The sequence below is a fragment of the Bison bison genome, unplaced genomic scaffold (assembly GCF_000754665.1).
Source record: "Bison bison bison isolate TAMUID 2011002044 unplaced genomic scaffold, Bison_UMD1.0 scf7180017864279, whole genome shotgun sequence".
Taxonomy (NCBI): domain Eukaryota; kingdom Metazoa; phylum Chordata; class Mammalia; order Artiodactyla; family Bovidae; genus Bison; species Bison bison.
Window position 1 is genome coordinate 3,034,463 of NW_011494851.1, and position 22,960 is coordinate 3,057,422.

Genomic DNA, 22,960 nt, shown 5'->3' on the forward strand with positions numbered 1-22,960 from the left:
TTCCTTATAGAAGAGGTAACTATTTTCTTATTATTTTCCCCCAAAGAGAAAATGAATGCTTAGGGTTTAAGTAATTTGTCTTAAATCACACAGCTGAAGCTGAAAGTGATTTAAGCTATGAAGCTGAAAATCAAATCCAGGAAGCCTGGCGCCACACTGCTGCTGCTAAGTCACTTCAGTCGTGTCCGACTCTGTGTGACCCCATAGACAGCAGCCCACCAGGCTCCCCCGTCCCTGGGATTCTCTAGGCAAGAACACTGGAGTGGGTTGCTATTTCCTTCTCCAAAGCATGAAAGTGAAAAGTGAAAGTGAAGTCGCTCAGTCATGTTGACTCCTAGAGACCCCATGGACTTCAGCCTACCAGGCTCCTCCGTCCATGGGATTTTCCATGGTAAGAGTACTGGAGTGGGTTGCCATTTCCTTCTCTGACACAACATGCACTAAAGCACTGACCTAGACTAGTAAGAAAAGACATGTTAATGTCTCCCCTAACCACTGCATTTCTGCCAGGGAACAACTTTAATACCAAGAGAGAACTGATCTTTGGGAATGAAACCCTAAGTGGTAAAGAATAAATAGGAACTTGGAAATAAGTAGAATGATGACCATGTTTACAGTAGCATGTTTTAACATTCTGATTCTTTCAAATATCTTTATCCACTCAGATTCTAGAAGAGTTATAGAATTACTCAATGGGCTTCTGGAAAATATGTTTATTAATTTAGAGTATGTTTAAAATTATTTAATATCCAATTTTCCTACCATTCCCTTCACTTATTTAATGCAGTCAAGAAACAAACACATAAAACATCTTCAACAGTCTCAAAGTGTTATTCACTCAGTTGTGTCCAGCTCTTTGCAACCCCATGGACTGTAGCCCACCAGATTCCTCTCTCCAAGGGATTCTCCAGGCAAGAATACTGGAGTAGGTAGCCATTCTCTTCTCCAGGAAATCTTCCAGACTCAGGGATCTAACCCAGGTCTCCTACTTTGCAGTCAGATTCTTTACTGTCTGGGCCATTGGGAAAGCCGCAACAATCTATAATCTTCTAAAACTTAATGACTGTATTTTCAATCTCTGTGGTTATTTATCAAGCACCTCATTTGAAACTTGCTAGTATCTAGATATGGGTATGAATCAAGTATATTCCTTAAATTTTTTTAATTTAATACTGTGGTTTAGGTGATACTTAATGGTTTAGGAAAGTTTGTGTCAACATATATACCGTTATCTCTACCACCATTCCACACCCTCACTCAGGCATAACATAACCAGGTATTTGGTAGGTGAATGCAAATTTTTATATTTTAAGATAGTTATATATGAGTAGAAACAGATATCAACCCCCAAAAGTTAAAAAAAAATACCATTTTTTAATTCTGTCAGTGACAAAGAAAATATTTTGTTTTCAATAACTATTTTTTCCCTTAGCTCATTAAGATATTTTCCCAGAAGCTTCAAGAACCCAATTCATATATGCAAGCCTCCCCCCAAATCCTCACATATGGTGACATTACTGGCACCAATATTCAGGGCTGGAGTGGAGAATGCAGATGGAAAGTACCATGTAAATCACCTCATTATTGTTAGTCAGGTTAGAATTGTTCAAATAAGCTGAAACTTATCAAATTATAACAGGTGAATTGTAGAAGTGAGAGTGCAAAGCAAGTACCATGATGCTCTTGGGGTAATAGTAACAATATGGCTTAGAAGAGTGACTCCATACTGCTCTTCTTGACTAATACTTTTGATTTATTGTGCTTTTTAAAAATTTTAGAACTTTTACCACTTTCACTCTTACTTTATTATTTAAACAGTTGTTCAGTTCAGTTCAGTCGCTCAGTTGTGTCTGACTCTTTGCAACCCCATGAATTGCAGCACGCCAGGCCTCCCTGTCCATCACTAACTCCCGGAGTTCACCCAGACTCACATCCATCGAGTCAGTGATGCCATCCAGCCATCTCATCCTCTGTCGTCCCCTTCTCCTCCTGCCCCCAATCCCTCCCAGCATCAGAGTCTTTTCCAATGAGTCAACTCTTCACATGAGGTGGCCAGAGTACTGGAGTTTCAGCTTTAGCATCATTCCCTCCAAAGAAATCCCAGGGCTGATCTCCTTCAGAATGGACTGGTTGGATCTCCTTGCAGTCCAAGGGACTCTCAAGAGTCTTCTCCAACACCACAGTTCAAAAGCATCAATTCTTCGGTGCTCAGCCGTCTTCACAGTCCAACTCTCACATCCATACATGACCACAGGAAAAACCATAGCCTTGACTAGACGGACCTTTGTTGGCAAAGTAATGTCTCTGCTTTTCAATATGCTATCTAGGTTGGTCATAACTTTTCTTCCAAGGAGTAAGCATCTTTTAATTTCATGGCTGTGGTGGAAAGCAAAACAGGACATGTAAGTTACCCAATCTAATTCTGATTGAAGCTTTGGTACTGACTTATGTGACTTTAGAAGGCATACTCTGCTCCATGAGTCAGATTTCTTAGCTTTCCAGTGGAGATGAGGAATTTCCATGCTGCAAAGATTCTTCAGGCAATAAAATTGAATGAAAGTATGCAATTAAATCTCACTTTTACCATCCTGCCCGTTCAACACAGCCAAGAAAACATTTTTAATTATCATTATTTGCCTCTTAATAATTATTTACCTTATTCATACTTGCAACCTTATTCATATTTGCATGGTAAGTGCTTTTCCATACAGTTCTTAACAAATTCCTCACAAGCATACATGGTGTCAGTATCAGTTTCCCCCCTTTTCTAGATGAATCTTAATTCTGTCTTTTGATAGCATTGGCTGCTCTCACTAGTTTCTAAAAATGTAGATTCAGTGACAGTAATTGATATACCTACTCCACAATCCCAACTGTCATACAGACTTATGAAGCAGTTATTGAGAAAAAATGTAAAGCAGTTTTCAGGAACAGACTGAACCAGGAAACAAAAAAGAATTCTGGATATATAGGCAGTTTAACACAAGAATACTTAAATGATAGCATTAGAATATTCATCTTTGATGTCTTCCTTTTTCTCACTGTACATACCTAATTAGCTATTTTTTTTCCTGTGTATCATTCTTAGGCCTTTTATACCTGCGTATTTTTCAGGCCAATCACATAATCACAACTTAAAACCTGACCGCTATTAAAAGTCATATTATTCACCTGCTCTTAAATTTCAGTGCTTTTGTATTAAGCATAGAACAGAGTTCAGTCTACAAAGTAGTGAAATTTAAGTGTGCCCACAGTCTAATCTCAGGGTTTGGTTCAGTGGCATCCTGAAGACCACAATACACACAGAAGAGCTAATTATGTGCATGTCTTTTTTCCCCTGTGTTCAGTGATATAATATCTGCACTGATAGCTTGATATCTGTCAAAGTAAGAACATTTACACCAAAAAAAAAAAAAAGACAAGCACTGTGAAATGGGTTTTCTTTCACCAAAGACAGAAATTAAACATTTATCTGCATAGCACTAATTCTGTCCCAAATTCCAATATCACTGTATTTCCAAGGTACATTTGGTACTTCTTAAATCCATCCTAAGCATGGCCTCTTCCATCATTCTGTGATGGACTTCTCCTCATTTTGATTAGGTGAAAAAAATCATAATTTTGATGAGATGACAATATTTTTCTAGGATAGACTTTTTCTGTTTTAGAGAGATCTTCTGAGGAGCCTATCTTAAACCTCTAAGGAAAAATACTGCTCCTTCCAGGCTAAGCAATAATTCTATCTCCCAAGCATGACTTACTGTTTTAAAAATATTACTTAGAGCAGTTTTAAGTTCACAGAAAAAACTGAGAGATAAGTATAGAGATTCCCCATATTTCTCTTGGCTCCACACATGCATTTGTTGTTGTTTAGTCACAAAGATGTGTCCAACTCTTTGCAACCCCATAAACTATAGCCTGCCAGGCCTCTGTCCATGGGATTTCCCAGACAAGAATCCTAGAGAAGGTTTCCATTTCCTTCTCCAGGGAATCTTCCTGAATCCAGGTTCAAACCTGCATCTCCTGCCTTGGAAGATGGATTATTCACCACTGAGCCACCTGGGAAGCCCTCCACACAAGCACAGCATTCCCACCAGGATGGAATATTGTTACAAATGATGAAACTACATTGACAAATTGTGGTCAGACAAACCACAGCCTGCCTTACAATTCACACTCGGTATTATATTTTTCTTAGTTTTGGACACATTTATAATGACATGTACCCATCATCATATTTTCCTACAGAGTATTTTCACTGTCCTAAAACTCCTCTGTGCACCTATTCATCCCTCTATCCCTAACCCTTGGCAACCTCTGATCACCTCTATAGATTTACCTTTTCAGACTGTCATCTGGTTGGAATCATACAGGATGTAGCCCTTTCAGATTGGCTTCTTTCACTTAACAATATGCCTTTAAGTTTCCTTCATGTCTTTTCATGGTTTGATACCTCATTTCTTTAGTGCTGAATAATATTTCATTGTCTGGATGTACCAGTTTATTTATTCACGCACCTACTACAAGACACATGCCTCATTATTCACAACTGAAAAATAATCCCACCCTTTTCTGTGCTCTCATAAGATTTTATTTATATCTTCTTTGTAACTCTTAACATCTTACATAGTTATTATTAACATTTTATCCTTCCTACTATACTACATATTTTGAGGGTAAAGTTTGCATCTTGTTCATGTGTATTCCCATATAGCCTACTTTAATATGTTTAAATAAATAAATGTTAGGGGAAAATACTATTGAACATTTTACTGGCCTCATATTTCCACAGTTCCTGCATTTTTCTCACTAAATCTGATAACTTTTTTCAAAAACTATTGAAAACATCTTTGAAAGGAAACAAAAATTCACTCAACTTATTGTCACTTCATGATCAAGCATGAGTATTCTAAATGCCAAATGAGTCCCAGGTACTGCTTTTGAATGACACTTGGGAATGCAATAAATGGAGAGCACAATGCTAAAATAGCTATTGAATTTCAGATATTTTTCTAAAGAAAATAATGCAAACCAACATGGTGTTTTACAAGTATCCTTAAAAGTCAGTGGGAAAGCAAATAGCACTTGGAACAATGTTCTGTAGAAATGTTTACTTAAATGTTTGGTGAGGGGGAAGTATTTGCATAATAAAATGCCTTTATTAACAGCATAGTAGGCCTCACTCTCTTGATTTGAAAAGAAGCCAAGGGGTCTCAACACTATTTTTGTTTTGTTTTCTAGGCAATTTCAGAATATAATGAAAATTCTATTACCTTCCCAAATGCTTATACACATTTGCCCAGAACTGGGACGTTACCTCAGTCCACTCAAATTCAGTAGTTTTAAAGATACAAAACATAAACCCTTATTCACTGTTTTCTTATGCAGAAAGATTTTTTGTCCCTCCCAACATCTTAATTTCTTTTAAAAAAAAGTCTCATAAAGTGTTCAATCAGCAGCCAACTGAAAGAACTGATTCACTGGTAGGAGAGCAGGTGCTGCTGACTTCCCATTTGGAAGCAGCTGGCAGGCTTTTTTTTTTTTTTTTTTTTCTCAAGAATGATCTCAGTTAGCTCCAGTGTTAAGAAGTGTACCAGGGATACAGTGGTCAAGGCTTGATCTCTCCCTGCTTTGTCCTGTTCCCTGAGCACTCATTACCCTTATCCTTTGTAAGCTATCTGCATCACACAGCCCTTGTCAACAAAGGAAACGAATGAAGGGAGGTTCCAGCTGGATCAGTGTAAAACCACTGGATGAAACTGGAAAAAAAAAAGTAATCTACAATTTACACACCACTGATGATATTCCCTTATACCATTCTTGCATCAGAAAGTCAGTGGTGTTAACACTTAGGATTTTTTCATATTTAACATTAATAGATAAGCTCCTATGGGTTGCTTTTAGGAGAGGAAAGAATAGAATTTTAAATTTAGGTTAAGAGTGTTGATGATATTTGTATAATTACAAAAGGAAAAACAAATTGTTCTTTTATTAGAATATCTCTTCAGTACCAAACCAGATTATAAGAGTCAGCAGAAGTTAGCACCATGTCATGAAAAACAATCCTGGGAAAATGTCACTTCTCTCTAATAATACAAAACTGGGAATGATCTATATAACTGCACACAGAGAAAAGAGCTAGAGAATTGATATTTTGTGTTCCGTTCCACAGACTAACGCTGATATTTCTATTAGGCCACTTAACTTATCAATACATAATATTAGAATTATATAATATATATAGTACACATATAATAGAAAGTGACAATACTATAAATTGTGAAAGTATCAATATTTTGAATAGGTCATGTCAATACTCTAAAAGTAGTCATTAAAACAGTGATGAAATTTCTAGTAATGTCAACAGCTAAATTTTTTGAGGAACTTTTATGTTAGGCATTATACAATACATATTTCTTCCATTATTTCACTTGTCTACACCTCTACGGGTATTATATCTTCCCAGTTTTACAATTGAGGCTTCAGAGAGACCTAATATTTCTCAAAACCCCACAATTAATAAATCACCAGAAATTAAACCCAAGATTTTATGCCATCAACTATTTTTCTTGACCACTAAACTAAATATCAAGACCTTTTAAGAGTGTAAATTATTATGAAAATTATTATAAATGTATCTACATATTATGTAATATAGACATTCTTTTTTTCATTTTACACTCAGACATTTGAATATCATTACATCAGCATTTTCCAAAATGTGTTCTTTTAAATAATAATTATGCATGTTATTATAAATATTATATGAAAAAAATGTATCATAGTTAAGTGAGTCTGGATTAAACAAGTTTAAATAGAGCTATGTTACTGCAGAATTCACTTCTTAAATCACAATGTGCATTTTGATTCTGCAAAAAGAGAATAACATGTTTGCAAACCTTTATCAACTGCTTAGCATGTTTCAGTCACAAGCATTACTTCATTTAATTTTAACAGGCTTATGAATTCAGTTAATTATCATTTAATAGGAAAGCTGAGGTTTATAAATATGAAATAAATTGTATAAAATCCCACAACTAAATTGATACTACTAAGATAAACTATATTGCTGTCTTTTATATTAAAAGCCCTTGAAATATTTTAAAATCTAGAACCTGCTTGGAATCACATAGTTAAGACATAGCTTTGCAACTCCTGACATACTGTAAGTACTCGTTATTTAATAAGTATCTGTTTTCTCTCTCTGAGGTTTGTGAGCTCCTTGAATACAAATATGATGGACCCTAAAAAGAGTGCCTGATACATAAGCATTCATTAGATTGTCAATAAATAGTTATTGAATGAATTAACATTGTCTGTAGATGGAGGGATCTTACTCTTCTTGGTTGTCAAGTCTACACAGACAATGTTATTGCCAGTCCCTGGAGTCAACCAACCTTAAGTGTCAAAAGTGAAAACAGGTAATGGTAAAAGGAAATTACAGCTCTATCATACCTAGAATCTTGAGAATAAAATGTATTTAATAGAACACAAATTATTAGATTACATATAATCAAGGACTGGATTATACAATCAAAGTTATGTATTGTAATTCCCACCAAAAACTGTTTCAAAATTATATTTATGGTGAGATTTCCCTGGTGGTTCAGTGGTTAAGACTTCACCTTCCTATAGAGGGCGTATGAAATGATCTCTGGTCAGGGAGCTAAGCCTCCACATGCTTTGTGGCCAAAAAAATAAAACATAAAATAGAAACAATTTGTAACAAATTCAATAAAGACTTTAAAAAATGGTTCTACATCAAAATAAATCTTCAAAAATTATATTTATGGTAAAAGTAAGCAAACATTATTTAAAAACATTGTGATATAGTGAAAAGGCCATATTAAGCACAGAATTAGTAATGATATTGGCTGGAATTCTGCCTTTTCACTTTGACCTCTTTGGGCAAGTAAGCGCACACAACATTGAACCTTATTTTCCTGATTTCCAAATGGTTCTGCTATTTTTCTTTCTGGATGTTGCAAAAATTGTGAGCTAAACCACCCAGGGTAGTATCTAGAACATAATAATCAGCAAATAAATAGCAACCATTGCTTTTACTCCAGTTGACTTTAAATCAGTTCAGACTGTTGATTTTTGAAGATTCCATTTATTTACAAGGGAATTGGATTCGTGTAACTAGCCCGGTCATAATCTGCTATTTCTGAACCTGCCCATTTCTAAAAGGTTCATTTCTCATTTTAAAATATGCTAATGGAAGAAAAAATGCATTTTAGACAGTGTTACAGTACCCCGAACATTCATCAGTTTAACTCAGCAGCTTCTCTAACAATCTGAAAATTGACCTCAAAACTCCCTTCATCTAGAAATAAGCATGTAGAGAAGCATGAATCTGTCATATACAGGACAAAAGAGACTAGCAATTCTGCATAAACTAGATAAATGCTGGAATAAATCTGCTGCTACTTCTAATAGAGCACAGGTCCTTCTGACATGTCACTGCTAAATGTTCTACCTTACAAGACTGAAATTGTCCAGTCACTCACTATTCTAACAGGATCAATACTAAAAGGGATTTACTAGTAACTTCAGTGCATAAATCTACTATGAGTAAAGCTGGTTCTAGAGAATACAATACTAACACTAGAAAATTTGCTTTTCTTGTTCAGAGGAAGTAACAAAATAATACATTCATTTACACACTGATATCATGACTGGAAATGTCATTCAGTCCATTCACACACTTTCTATTTCTCAATATGTATTGAGTATTCACTACAAGGTTCAGTTATACATAGATTGTAAGCTCCTTAAGGGAACGGTCTATCAGAAAAAGGTAAGTATGAACCCAAACAAATCAACTTCAGTGTTGAAATGAGTAGTTGAAACAACTAAATTAAGACAGGATTTTAGAGAGGGGCAATTTACACTTGGTTTAGAAATCATAAAAGTCTTTATAGAAGTTTTGTGCATTTGTACTTGAGTGATGGATAAATTTGGATATGTACAGAGAGGAATTGTTGGGCTTCTCTGGTGGCTCAGCTGGTAAAGAATCCACCTGCTTTGAGGGAGACCTGGGTTGGATCCCTGGATTAGAAAGATCCCCTGGAGAAGGGAACGGCTACCCACTCCAGTATTTTAGCCTGGAGAATATAGTCCATGGGGTCACAAAGAGTTGGACGTGACTGAATGAAGAGGAACTAAAAAGCCTCTTGATGAAGGTGAAAGAGGAGAGTGAAAAAGTTGGCTTAAAACTCAACATTCAGAAAACTAAGATCATGGCATCTGGTCCCATCACTTCATGGGAAATAGGGAAACAGTGGAAACACTGTCAGACTTTATTTTTGGGGACTCCAAAATCACGGCAGATGGTGACTGCAGCCATGAAATTAAAAGACACTTACCCCTTGGAAGAAAAGTTATGACCAACCTAGATAGCATATTGAAAAGCAGAGACATTACTTTGCCAACAAAGGTCCATCTAGTCAAGGCTATGGTTTTTCCTGTGGTCATGTATGGATGTAAGAATTGGACTGTGAAGAAAGCTGAGCACCGAAGAATTGATGCTTTTGAACTGTGGTGTTGGAGAAGACTCTTGAGAGTCCCTTGGACTACAAGGAGATCCAACCAGTCCATTCTGAAGGAAATCAGCCCTGGAATTTCTTTGGAGGGAATGATGCTAAAGCTGAAACTCCAGTACTTTAGCCACCTCATGCTAAGAGTTGACTCATTGGAAAAGACTCTGATGCTGGGAGGGATTGGGGGCAGGAGGAGAAGGGGACGACAGAGGATGAGATGGCTGGATGGCATCACTGACTCGATGGACGTGAGTCTGAGTGAACTCTGGGAGATGGTGTTGGACAGGGAGGCCTGGCGTGCTGCGATTCATGGGGTCGCAAAGAGTCAGACACGACTGAGCGACTGAACTGAACTGAACTGAGCCGAGTGACTTTGACTTCACTTCACAGAGAGGAAACTACGTATTTTTAACTTTTTATAATAGATTTAAAGTTTCTACAATAAAGTAAGTAGTAGAAGATAGTCATAAAATGTGGGCATTCAATTACTCAAATAGATTATTTGAGTAATTGACAATTACTAAAAAAGCAGAACATAGAGATGAAGAACATAAGGTCTGGAGTCAGATTGTTTGGGTTTACATTCCATAGCAGTTACTTTGAATCTAGTTATTCATCCTCTTTGTGCTGTAATTTCCTCACCAGTAATAGAGATAATGATATGGTAGAATCTATACCCCTTAGTGTTATGAGAACCAAATGGCTGAATGAAGGTGAAATTCTTCAAGAGTTTTTTTTTTTTTTTTTTTGAGGAAAAAAGAAAACAAATAAATAGTATGAATTACCAAATGAAATATTGATATTTTTCTATAAATTTACTTATAAATTAAAAACCATAGTTTTAATATATTTTAACAAAATTTGCTTGTAACTTGAAAATGTTATTTAAGTGAAGTTGACTCTCCTTTTCTATTTGGGGTATGGTCATAGGCTACCAAAACCTTTTATGACCAATTTTATGTAAAAATGTGGACTTTTCATGCAGTGCTTAGTGCGGATAGTCACTAATCCATCAATTCAAGTTTGAAACTAACAGTATAGTCTATGGGGTGGCAAAAGAGTTGGAGAGGACTTAGCAACTACACAATATTATCTATGTATTAGCTAGTATAATAGCCATCTTCATAATTCAAAAACATTGGCATTTTATAATCTAAGTATTTGAGAATTCCTATCCAAGATTGCAATCTTGGTTTAATCATTTGCCAGCTACGCTTCTTTGAGCAAGTTATTTAACTTCTTAATTTCACTTTTCTCATTTGTTATATGTGGGGAGGGTGATAATGACTTGGTCGTGCTGACAACTCTACCTTCTGTTTTTTCCACTCACTTCCCTTTAAAACAAAACAAATTGTCTCCATAAAACTAGAACTCTGTCCTCCCTAATAGACTCAGCATCCAGTGGAATTTGTGCCTGCCTTATCAAATCAGACAAATATATATGATTTCTTCCCAACCTCAGAATCAAGATGAGATGGCCCCAGAAGAGAATGACAAATGTTTTGAAAATTTTTTCTTGAATTTTTAGTAGGACAAATGAAGTTAAGTATTTAGTTGCAGCAAGATCATTCCTGTTTTATAAGTAACAGCTTTAAGCTATGATTATCATACAATTCACTCTTTTAATGTGTAATTTTATGGCTTTTGGTATGCTGAGTTGTACAACCACCAACATTTTCTAATTTAAGGACATTTTCATCACTTCAAAAGGAAACCCAATACTTATTATCAGTCAGAAGTCATTCCATCTTGTTCATTCCAGTCCTTGGCAATCACTAACCTACCTTTTATTTCTGGATTTGCCTGTTCTGATAGTTCATATAAATGGAATCATACAATATGATGTCCTCTGGGACTGGCCCTTTCTGCTTGGCATAATTTCTCAAGCATTCCGAGCATGTTGGAGCTTGTATCAACATTATTCCTTTTTATTGCCAAATAGTATTCCATTGTATGGATAAAACACATTTTATTTTTCCACTCATTGGTTGACAGACATTTGCTTTGTTTGTAGCTCATGACTACTATGAATAATGCTGCTATGAACATCTGTATACCATTTTAGTGAACAGATATATATTTTCAGATATCTTGGGTATATCCTTCGAAGTATTATTGTTGTGTCATAGTGTAACTATGTATAACATTTTTCACAACTGTGATGGTCTTTCCCAATATGCCTATAGTACTTTCCAATTCCACAAGCAATGTGTGACGATTCCAACAGCTGTCAGTCCTTTAGTCATCCCAGTGGGTCTAAAGTGGTATCTTAATGTGATTTCAGATCATTTATATAGGACTGAAGTTATAAAATAAAATTTGGGGTGGGGTTTGTCATATTGTATTGTAACTATAGTGCAGAATGAGAAAACAAAAGAATTAAAAGTCTTGTTAACCACTTGCCATGAATACATTGCCCTTTTAATGAATGATCAAGAATATATTCAGTTCCATGAAAACATACTTTTAAAATTCAGAAACTAAAGAAAGTTCTGAAGTACTACTATTTTTTTCACTTGAAAAACTCTAGAGAAACCTATAGTCTATTTGAGTAAAAGCAAATTTTTCAATATATTTAAAAGTATGGACTTTTCAGTAGAATTTATAATTTTGCATTAGAGGCAACTTCAAAACAGATAAAAGTATATCTGAGTAAGCTTTAAGTTACCACCTCTTAAGTACATTTTAGGGTATATAGAATTTTATTTATTCTTATTTGCATTAGTTTACTATGATTGCTATAACATTATCAAAGTTGACGGCTTGAAACACATTCTTTTATGGTTCTATAGCTTAGAGTTTGAAATCAGTTTCACTGGGTGGAAATCCAGGTGTCAGAAGGGCTACATCCCTTCTAGAGTCTCTAGAGGAGAACATCTTCTTTGCTTCATCTAGCATCTGGTGGCTGCCAACATCCCTTGCCTTGTGGTCCCATCACCATAATCCCTGCTTCTATGGTTACATCTAACTTTCTACATGACTGTAGATCCAAAATGGATATACTATTTTGTAGCCTGAGACATAAATATCATGCTTTAAACTTCATTTAAATGTAGTGATAAATCATTTCACATTTCTGTTACCAGCTTTTCTTAGTTTCAACAAACCTACTAGATCTAATGTGAATTACTGTCTATGAAAGTTTATTATGAAACCTTTGTGGAAAAATGGGACTAACTTATAGTAATTAGGATACTGTTCCAAGAAATTGGATACATATTACTGTGTACCAAATATTATAGTCAGTGCTGATGTCAGGATCACTAGTGAATTAAGAGTCAAATGGAGAAACAGACATGGAAACGGGAATGCAGACTATGATGTAACAAAGAACATCTGGATAAAGCTGAAAGAAGGTCATACAAGATTAACAGTGGTGCCAGGTCTGACGCATTGGAGGCAAGTGACAAATATCTAATAGGTGAATGAATGAACAACTCATAAAATGATTTTTTGAAATTTCTTTTAAAAATGAATTTGATTTTAATTTACTAATCAATTAAAGATAGAATTTATGGGAAAATGGAAAACTCTGGCAGGGTCACAGTTTGTAGACTGATACAAAAGGAGATATATTTCTATCAATGAAATTGTTTGATATAATCAGGACACTTTAAGATCCTTAAAAATTATTCAGAGCCCAAAAGAGCTTTTATTTTTGTAGGCTAAAGTCCTTAATATTTACCTTCTTAGAAATTCAAACTAAGAACTCTAAAAGATATTTATTCATTTTAAACAAAAATAAACTCATTGCTTTTCTCTTCCTGACTTACCTCACTTTGTGTAATAGGCTATTGTATATCAACAAGTATATATGGAATCTAGAAAAATTGCACTGATGAACCTATTTGTGGGGCAGTAATAGGGACATAGACACAGAGAACAGACTTGTGGACATAGCAGGGAAAGGAAGGGGTGGGACAAATTGAGAGAGAAGCATTGAAACATATACATTACCATATGTAAAGTAGATAGCCAGTGAGAATTTGCAGCAGGGAGCTCAACATAGTGTTCTGTGACAACCTAGAGTAGGATGGAGTGGGAGGTGGAAGGGAGGTTCAAGGGGTAGGGAATACATGTATACTTATCACTGATCCACATTGTATGGCAGAAACCATCAACATTGTAAAGCAATTATCTTTAATTAAAAATAAATTAAAAACAAAAATAAACCCATTGAATTTTAGAATATTTTTATAGAAAAGGATATCTTCCAATACAAAATGTTAATATGAAGACTAAATCCCTTTAGCATATGATATAAGATAGTTCAATTCTCATACCTGCTTCTGTACCTAATCTGCTAAGGTTTTGTTCTTGTTAAAGCATATAAAGAAAATCCATTTGGCTATTAAGTTGATAAACACTATCATTTCAAATAATTGTGCAAATCTTTGATAGTATAGTAAAATGTGTGGGTATTAGTTTCTTCAAGATTAGCTGACAGGTTAATGACTAGTTCAGGCTTCAGATTAAACAGCTTGCACTCACGCGTTTCCTCCAGACAACCCTTGTCTTTGCTATTCAGAAGTGCTTCGTTGTGTCCTTCCCATTTTATTACATAAAATATTTATAGGGTGAGATTTAATAAAATAAATTTTTAGTACTCCAAAACCCTTAGATCAGTTCAGTCACTCAGTCATGTCCGACTCTGCGCAACCCCATGAACTGCAGCACACCAGGCCTCCCTGTCCATCACCAACTCCCAGAGTCCACCCAAACCCATGTCCATTGAGTTGGTGATGCCATACAACCATCTCATCCTCTGTCATCCCCTTCTCCTCCTGCCCTCAATCTTTCCCAGCATCAGGGTCTTTTCCAATAAGTCAGCTCTTCACATCAGGTGGCCAAAGCATTGGAGTTTCAGCTTCAGCATCAGTCCTTCCAATGAACACCCAGACTGATCTCCTTTAGGATAGACTGGTTGGATCTCCTTTCAGTCCAAGGGACTCTCAGGAGTCTTCTCCAACACAACAGTTCAAAAGCATCAGTTCTTTGGTGCTCCTTTATAGTCCAACTCTCACATCCATACATGACCACTGGAAAAACCATAGCCTTGAGTAGATGGACCTTTGTTGGCAAAGTAATGTCTCTGCTTTTTAATATGCTGTCTAGGTTGGTTATAACTTTCCTTCCAAACAGTAAGTGTCTTATAATTTCATGGCTGCAATCACCATCTGCAGTGATTTTGGAGCCCAGAAAAATAAAGTCAGCCACTGTTTCCACTGTTTCCCCATCTATTTGTCATGAAGTGATGGGACCGGACGCCATGATCTTAGTTTCCTGAATGTTGAGCTTTAAGCCAACTTTTTAACTTTCCTCTTTCACTTTCATCAAGAGGCTCTTTAGTTTTTCTTCACTTTCTGCCATAAGGGTGGTGTCATCTGCATATCTGAGGTTATTGGTATTTTTCCTGGAAAACTTGATTCCAGCTTGGGCTTCATCCAGCCCAGCATTTCTCATGATGTACTCTGCATATAAGTTAAAATAGCAGGATGACAATATACAGTCTGATGTACACTTTTCCCTATTTGGAACCAGTCTGTTGTTCCATGTCCAGCTCTAAGTGTTGCTTCCTGACCTGTACACAGGTTACTCAAGAGGCAGGTTAGGTGGTCTGGTATTCCCATCTCTTTCAGAATTTTCCACAGTTTATTGTGATTCACACAGTCAAAGGCTTTGGCATAGTCAATAAAGCAGAAATAGATGGTTTTTTTTGGAACTCTCTTGCTTTTCTGATGATCCAGCAGATGCTGGCAATTTGATCTCTGGTTCCTCTGCCTTTTCTAAAACCAGCTTGAAATCAGGAAGTTCATGGTTCACGTATTGCTGAAGCCTGGCTTGGAGAATTTTAAGCATCACTTTACTAGTGTGTGAGATGAGTGCAATTGTGCTGTAGTTTGAGCATTCTTTGGCATTGCCTTTCTTTGGGATTGGCATGAAAACTGACCTTTTCCAATCCTGTGGCCACTGCTGAGTTTTCCAAATTTGCTGGCATATTGAGTGCAGCACCTTCACAGCATCATCTCTCAGGATTTGAAATAGCTAAAGTGGAATTCCATCACCTCCACTAGCTTTGTTCGTAGTGATGCTTCCTAAAGCCCACTTGACTTCACATTCCAGGATGTGTGGATCACATGGGCCACAGCCTTGTCTAACTCAATGAAACTAAGCCATGCCCTGTGGGGCTACCCAAGACAGACGGGTCATGCTGGAGATGTCTGACAGAATGTGGTCTACAGGAGAAGGGAATGGCAAACCACTTCAGTATTCTTGCCTTGAGAACCCCATGAACAGTATGAAAAGGCAAAACCCTTAAGTGGACTGATTTTTTTCCCCCATGAGTGTGTGGCAATGAATACAGTGATTCTAACTATGGTTTGGGGCTATTGAAATGGTCTTGGAGGTTCCTCAGAATTACTTAGACAACTGCTGGATTACTACATGAGTTATTAATTATCAAATTCTAGAAATATCATTTCAGATAATATTGAAATGCCTTTTATGTAAAAAGTATCCATGTGGTTACTTTGTCAAAAGAATAGCAAATGACTGTGTTTTCTCATTTCCCAAAATTGATGTTACCAGAGTAAACTTTTACTCACGGAAGAGACCTCAGATACTTACAACCCATTCATTGCAAGCAGTGAATGTCTTCAACAAACTAATGAATAAATACTTTAAAAATGCATTCAACAAAAATTACAATTGAAAAATGAGCTGCTGGATACATTTGAGCAAGCTCCAGGAGACAGGGAAAAGAGGTGTGCTGCAGTCTGTGGGGTCGCAAAGAGTTGGATGCAACTTAGCAACTGAACATCAAGAGAAGAAAATTGACAAAATTATGAAATGATACTGAGATATAAACAGAAAAGAGAGTTTAGTAAATATTTAGAAGACTTTAAAAGTATATCTAGTAGTTTATTAGGTTTGCCGCTGCTGCTATTGCTGCTGTCGCTTCAGTCATGTCCAACTCTGTGCAACCCCTGAGACGGCAGCCCACCAGGCTTCCCCGTCCCTGGGATTCTCCAGGCAAGAACACTGGAGTGGGTTGCCATTTCCTTCTCCAAGGCATGAAAGTGAAAAGTGAAAGTGAAGTCGCTCAGTCGTGTCTGACTCTTAGTGACCCCAGGGACTGCAGCCCACCAGGCTCCTCCGTCCATGGGATTTTCCACAACTGGGTTTTTTTTCTTTTTTTTTTTTTTAACACAACACAAGGATCTTTATTCTTACTTTGGGTAACTTGCTGAAAAATACTGAAACATTACTAGTTGCGCTGAAAAAATGTTTAATCAAAATATTTGAAATTGAAGGAAATATAAAAAATGAGTAATCAAAGAAATGTGTTCAATGAATAGAAAAGCTCACTTTGAGGAATCCCAGTATCTAAAGCATAATTTGAAATCTCGTCTCTCAATCTATTCATTCCCAACGTAGCCTATAACTGTGTAAGGACTGTCTTTGAAATCTGAATATTTAGCTGTCAGTGCTATTTCACTTTTTTAGGAAGTTTTGAGAAGAATATATCTTCAAAAGTTAGTGTTTTGCTTGGGATAGATTTAAATATATGGAGCACAGAATTGAACATTTACAGGAGGAATAAATTATAATGTTTCTCAGCTCTTTATTATAAGGTTGTTTCAGTACTTAGAAATGTATAAGTGAATATTAAAATGTAAATTACAAAACTAGGTTTAAAACTTATTGTAAATGCTTTATGACCACTTACCATTTAAAATGCCTATTCCTTTCTCAAATTAATTTAATAAAAATAATTCAAAGGTGATAGATTAAGAATCTGCAATTTGATGTAAAGAATGAGAAAATTACCTACCACTAAAAGTCAAAATTAGAGATATTGCATTTTATAACTCCTGAGAGCCATATCTATGTGCAAACTATTAAATAAGAAGTGCTTCTATTTGGTTAGAGCTCAATGGTCTCTCTTAATTGAATTTACCTTCTCTGAATTATCATTAGATTTTTATACACCCTCCTTCAGTTTCTATAAGGAACACATATTTACAATGGCTAGGGATTTAATTTTTTTTTATACTTTCAGATATTAATAATTATTCTTCGTGGTAGAAATACAGACAGAAGCTGATGCTTGACTTTGCTGGTGGCTCTTTTTGTCCACGGACGTGAGCCCAAGTTTTGCCTTTGGTGCTGATTATCCACGAATGTTGCCTGGGTGCTCATCACAGGCACGGGGCAGCCTTACCCCCTCTCAGCTCTTCCACAGTGGTTCTGCTTCAATGGACTGCAGATGTGGACAGGGTTGATTGATGAAGAAATAGAGTGAAGATGACATTTGTGACTTGTCTGAGAGACCCAGGAAAAACTTGAATGTTTGGCAGTTTACCAATGTATGAAGACAAAATCCAAGTTACAGCATGTATTCCAAGACCCTTGTGGAAGAAGATCTACATACTTTAGTAAATTATTAAATTCTTGTGTGGCCTGGACACTGGAAATCTTGAAAAGTTTGGAGAAAAGGAAGTTGCCTGGGAAGAATTTTTTCCCAAAATATGCTCTTTGATATGTATCTGTTGCTTCAGTGGTTAGTACACAGAGCATCATGTGTTTGCATTGCAAATAGGTTGAGCTGTTTTTCTATCAAGACTGAAGGCCAATCTTTCCATGAATGAACATAGTCAGGACCAGTCTTCAGTACGATGGTGTCATTTGTAAGGTTGGTCGTCATGTCCCTCAGGTTTTGCTCCAGTGGTTCTGGACACCTCCCTTCATCCTTTTAACTTGCCGTTGAGGTGTTGCCTCATGGATGATATCACAAAAAACTGATTCCCAAGCCTGTTGGGGAGGACTCATTACAAGGGACTCCAAGGTCACTGACAGAGCCATTGTTCACTGCGTGTCAGTGACCTTTAGGAGAAAGGAACGCATAAACGGGAAAAAAAAAAAAAGGGGGATAAAGTTGCTCAAAGTCAGAGCAGCACTGAAGACAAGGGTAGACGGTTTAGATTATGTCACTGTTTAGTGTTTTTGTCGTGCTCTGTCACTTGTGACTGGGCTAGCCCTGCATATCTTTGTGACCACATGGACTATAGCCCACAAGCCTCCTCTATCCGTTCTTGCCTTCTCCAGACAAGAATACTGGAGTGAGTAGCCATTCCTTTCTCCAAGGGATCTTCCCAACCCGGGGATCGAATCCGGGTCTCCTGCATTGCAGGCAGATTCTTTATCGTCTAAGCCACCTGGGAAGCCCATATGGTGCTTTATTTTCCTCCTATTCTTTCTCATTGTTGTTGTTGTTTTTAAGTTACTTAGTCATGTCCAATTCTTTGCAATCCCATGGACTGTAGCCCTGATCTCGGAAGCTAAGCAGGGTCGGGCCTGGTTAGTACTTGGATGGGAGACCGCCTGGGAATACCGGGTGCTGTAGGCTAAGTCTACGGCCATACCACCCTGAACGTGCCCGATCTCGTCTGGCTGGGCATTTTAATAATTTAAATTCAAGTATAAGGCAAATATTCAATGTTACCAAGATTTAGGATGGTAATACAAACCATATTGAATTCCCAATGTAATATCCTTAATAATAGTTCAAATACCAAAAATGTTACTAAATTAATATCTTCCAGTAAAGAAGAAAACACCATTATTTTTATGAAACCAGTCCCATAAACAAGATCAGTTGACATGATTACAAATATAACAAGTATGAACTTATTAAGGTTAGTTTTAAACATTTTGGTGGTATGAGAGTGCTCTAGAATTGTACACCAGAAAACAGGGTTGATTGTTAAATGTACCACTTGAATATTTTCTATTGTATTCACATTTCTGTGTAACTTTTCCCAGTTAAATTGTTTTTTTTACCACAAATGATTCTTTAAAATTGCATTTTTACTATTATAAGTCATCTTTTATAATGTTAAGACACCAAAAACAGCATGACATTTCTTTCTCATGTGATGTAAATTAAATCTTTTGTGTGTTGAGGACCCACCAATAAAATTTAGCCTCACAAATATCTATGTGAAAAGCATGCCCCAGTGTTCTCAGAGGACACTGGAGCAGAGGCTTAGTTATACTTTAACCAAGTCAGTAACATGTAACGTATGTGGTCACAAAGGGTAGCTTATCAGTAAAATCTGATTTAAAAACCTTCTACACAATTCTCTGCGCCACAGCAATTTGTAGGTTATTGGTAAGAACACTCAAGGTGACTTTCTCTGAAGAGCTTTCTCAGAACATTAGAAGTGGCATGAGAGTCTCAGAAGAGTGTTCCAGCCTGAGGTATTTAATCTGTTGAAGCATTTTAGAAAAGGCAGATACAAATATTCCATTGTGGCAGTTGCTTTTTCATTCCTCTCTCTGTTACTAAAATGTCATGTTATGTCCTATTCTCTGACTCTCAGGCATAATTGTTAGATAATCTATAGTCATATAAATGTGTGCTCTGTACCCAGCAAGGACCTAATAGTAACATATTGTCGAGACTAAAGTGCCATAATCTTTAATATTAGGAATCCTAAAATTAAGGACCAGATTTCTTTGTATTCTAAACTGCTATTATTGATGATACCTGGCATCCATGAAGAGCTTAAAAGGTAGCAGACACTTTGATAGGTTTTTCAAATAGAAATTTCCTTATCTATACTTAGCATTGGAGAAGAAAATGGCAACCCACTCCAGTATTCTTGCCTGGAAAATCCCATGGATGGAGGAGCCTGACACAACTGAGCTATTTCACTTCACTTCACTTCACTTCATACTTAGCATAGAGAATGCTAGAAGTAAAATTATGATCACCTTCTTAAAAAATAAAACACCTGAAATTTAAGCGTAAACTACATGTACGAGTTCTATAGCTAACAAAATATTCTAATGCCTAAGAATTTACTCTGAACCAGTATATTTATAATGGATGAATATGAATTCAATTCTTAGGCTCCATCATGAAGTGAGAAAGGCAAGGATACATTATAAATGTGATAATTCAACTATATGTTGTAGTGTTAAGTTACAATAATCACATATTAGAGAATTAATAAAGCTACAATTATGGACTGAGATTAAATAGAAAATACTTGTTTTATGTGAGGCATATTACTTACTGAGAATACATTACTAAACAAAATAGGGAGGATCTTAGCATTCATGAAATTTACTATCAAGACACGTTCTCAATATGGCATAAGTTGAGATAGAATTTGAAAACATGGTATCTATAGATTAGTGGAAAATGCAAGTGTCTACATTCTCTAGTTTCATTTCCTGGAACCATGTACATTTGTATGCATGGCTATTATTGATCACTAACTGCTCAAGTTTCAGTGAATTCCCTGGGCCTGCAAGGCCCAATTTTTCAATTTATATATCCTGAGGAACAATTTATTCTTCACTCTGCAACCACCTATCTTCAGGGCATTTTCCTGATAATATTTATCTACAACAAAAATGAAATTGAAGGTCAATCAACAAAGTTGTCTTCTTTTTTGACAGTTCTGGTGAAACACTGATGGGAAAGAGAATTTAAAATATTGCTTGAAAAAGAGTTTGAGGATTAACATTTTCGTGTTAAGAGATTGTATTTAACCATGTTATCCTCATTTCTCTTGCCACTATTAAAGTATTGGATAAAGTGGGGGGAGGGTTGCATTCTCTATTCAAGAAAAAAGATAATTCTTTGATATTAAAAAGATCAAATGAAGAGTCAGTTCAGTTCAGTTGCTCAGTCATGTCCTACTCTTTGCGACACTATGAACTGACTGCAGCACACCAGGCTTCCCTGTCCATCACTAACTTCTGGAGTTTACACAAATTCATGTCCACTGAGTCGATGATGCCATCCAACCATCTCATCCTGTGTCCTCCCCTTCTCCTCCCGCCCCTTCTCCTCCCACCTTCAATCTTTCCTAGCATCAGGGTCTTTTCAAATGAGTCAGTTCTTTGCATCAGGTGGCCAAAGTATTGGAGATTAGGATCTAATTTTTAGCTGTATAAGCTACTATTAATAAAAGAGACTGTCAAATAATATAACTAGACCAATCTCAAATTACTAGACAACACTGTGTATTGTGCTCACTCAACAAAATACTCATCACAGAGAGTATTTAGAAGGTTCCCAGCAAACTGAGGGGAAGAAAAACAACTCACATTTCCTTGAAAGATTAAATTTATGGTCATGACATAAAAAGTGAAAGAAATACAAAGTCGGACATAGGTGTCACATATTCTATGTCTTTTGCTGATGGTATCATACTGGGATGGGTAGTGCTTAGCACTGTGTTGGCGATAAGTGTAGTTTATACACCTCCCTGTATTTAACTCACAATTTCGTCCGTAATAGCTATAATTTTGAGTACATTGAGTGCTATTCAAGTGACAAGGGGATCATGAGTGGAAGCATGCACTTTTCTAAAATGATGCAAAGGGTTTTCTTTCTAACCTTTATAGTTTTCAAGTACTTAGGAGCATGAAATGTTTATAAACTTACTGAAATAAATTAAATACTTTAATTGCTCCTAAAAACACTCCTAATTTGAAGCCTCAACCTTGTCTGTCACATGTTCTTCCCATCACAGTCTCCTCGGCAACAATACAAATTTCCGTAAGGTGTTAAGCATCAGTCTATGATGTCATTTTGGAAAAAGAATATTAAGCCAGTAATGTCTAAAATTTTTCCAACCAAACATCATGGAAACATTCAGAGGGAATAAAAATGAACATTTGATTTCAAGAATCTTTTAAATGGAAGGATACTGTTCTCTTTAGATTTCTAAAGAAGCAATATACTTCTCAGCAGATATTCCTTTACTATCAGCAATAATTTGGCATTTCTCTAGTTATTCAGCTTTTAACATATGCAAACTGCTGTGTGCACATTTAATTCTACTAAAAGTTAACATTACTCAAATTATAGCTAAAGGACACTCAGCTACTAGAAGGCATTTCTTGATTTCTCCCTCTAATACACTACAATAAATCCATCAGATCTTGTCTATTCTACCTCCAAATGATATACCTAATTCATCTACTTTTATCCACTCTCCACACTGCCCTTGTCTAAGCCAGCATTATACCTCCATATCTGGGCAACTCCTAAGTCACTGCCATCTTTTCATTCTTGCCCTGTTCCTACCCAGTTATCAGTAAGAGGGATGACAAAGAAAGTCACATTATGCACACCACTTAAAGCCTTTAATTTCACCTTTGTATCTAGAATAAATGCAAATTATTTCCATAATCTATAAATCTCTAAATGCTATAGTTCTAGTTCTTCTTACAAAACTATCATATCATGCCCCAGTCCTCCAATACATTATATTCTTGAATAACAGCCATCTGATACGCCTTAGAACAAATGATCTATCCTAAATAAGGTATTTGCTCTTGTTGCTCAAGAATTTTGTTTTTCTACTGGCATTACATTTCTTCTCATCTTTTAT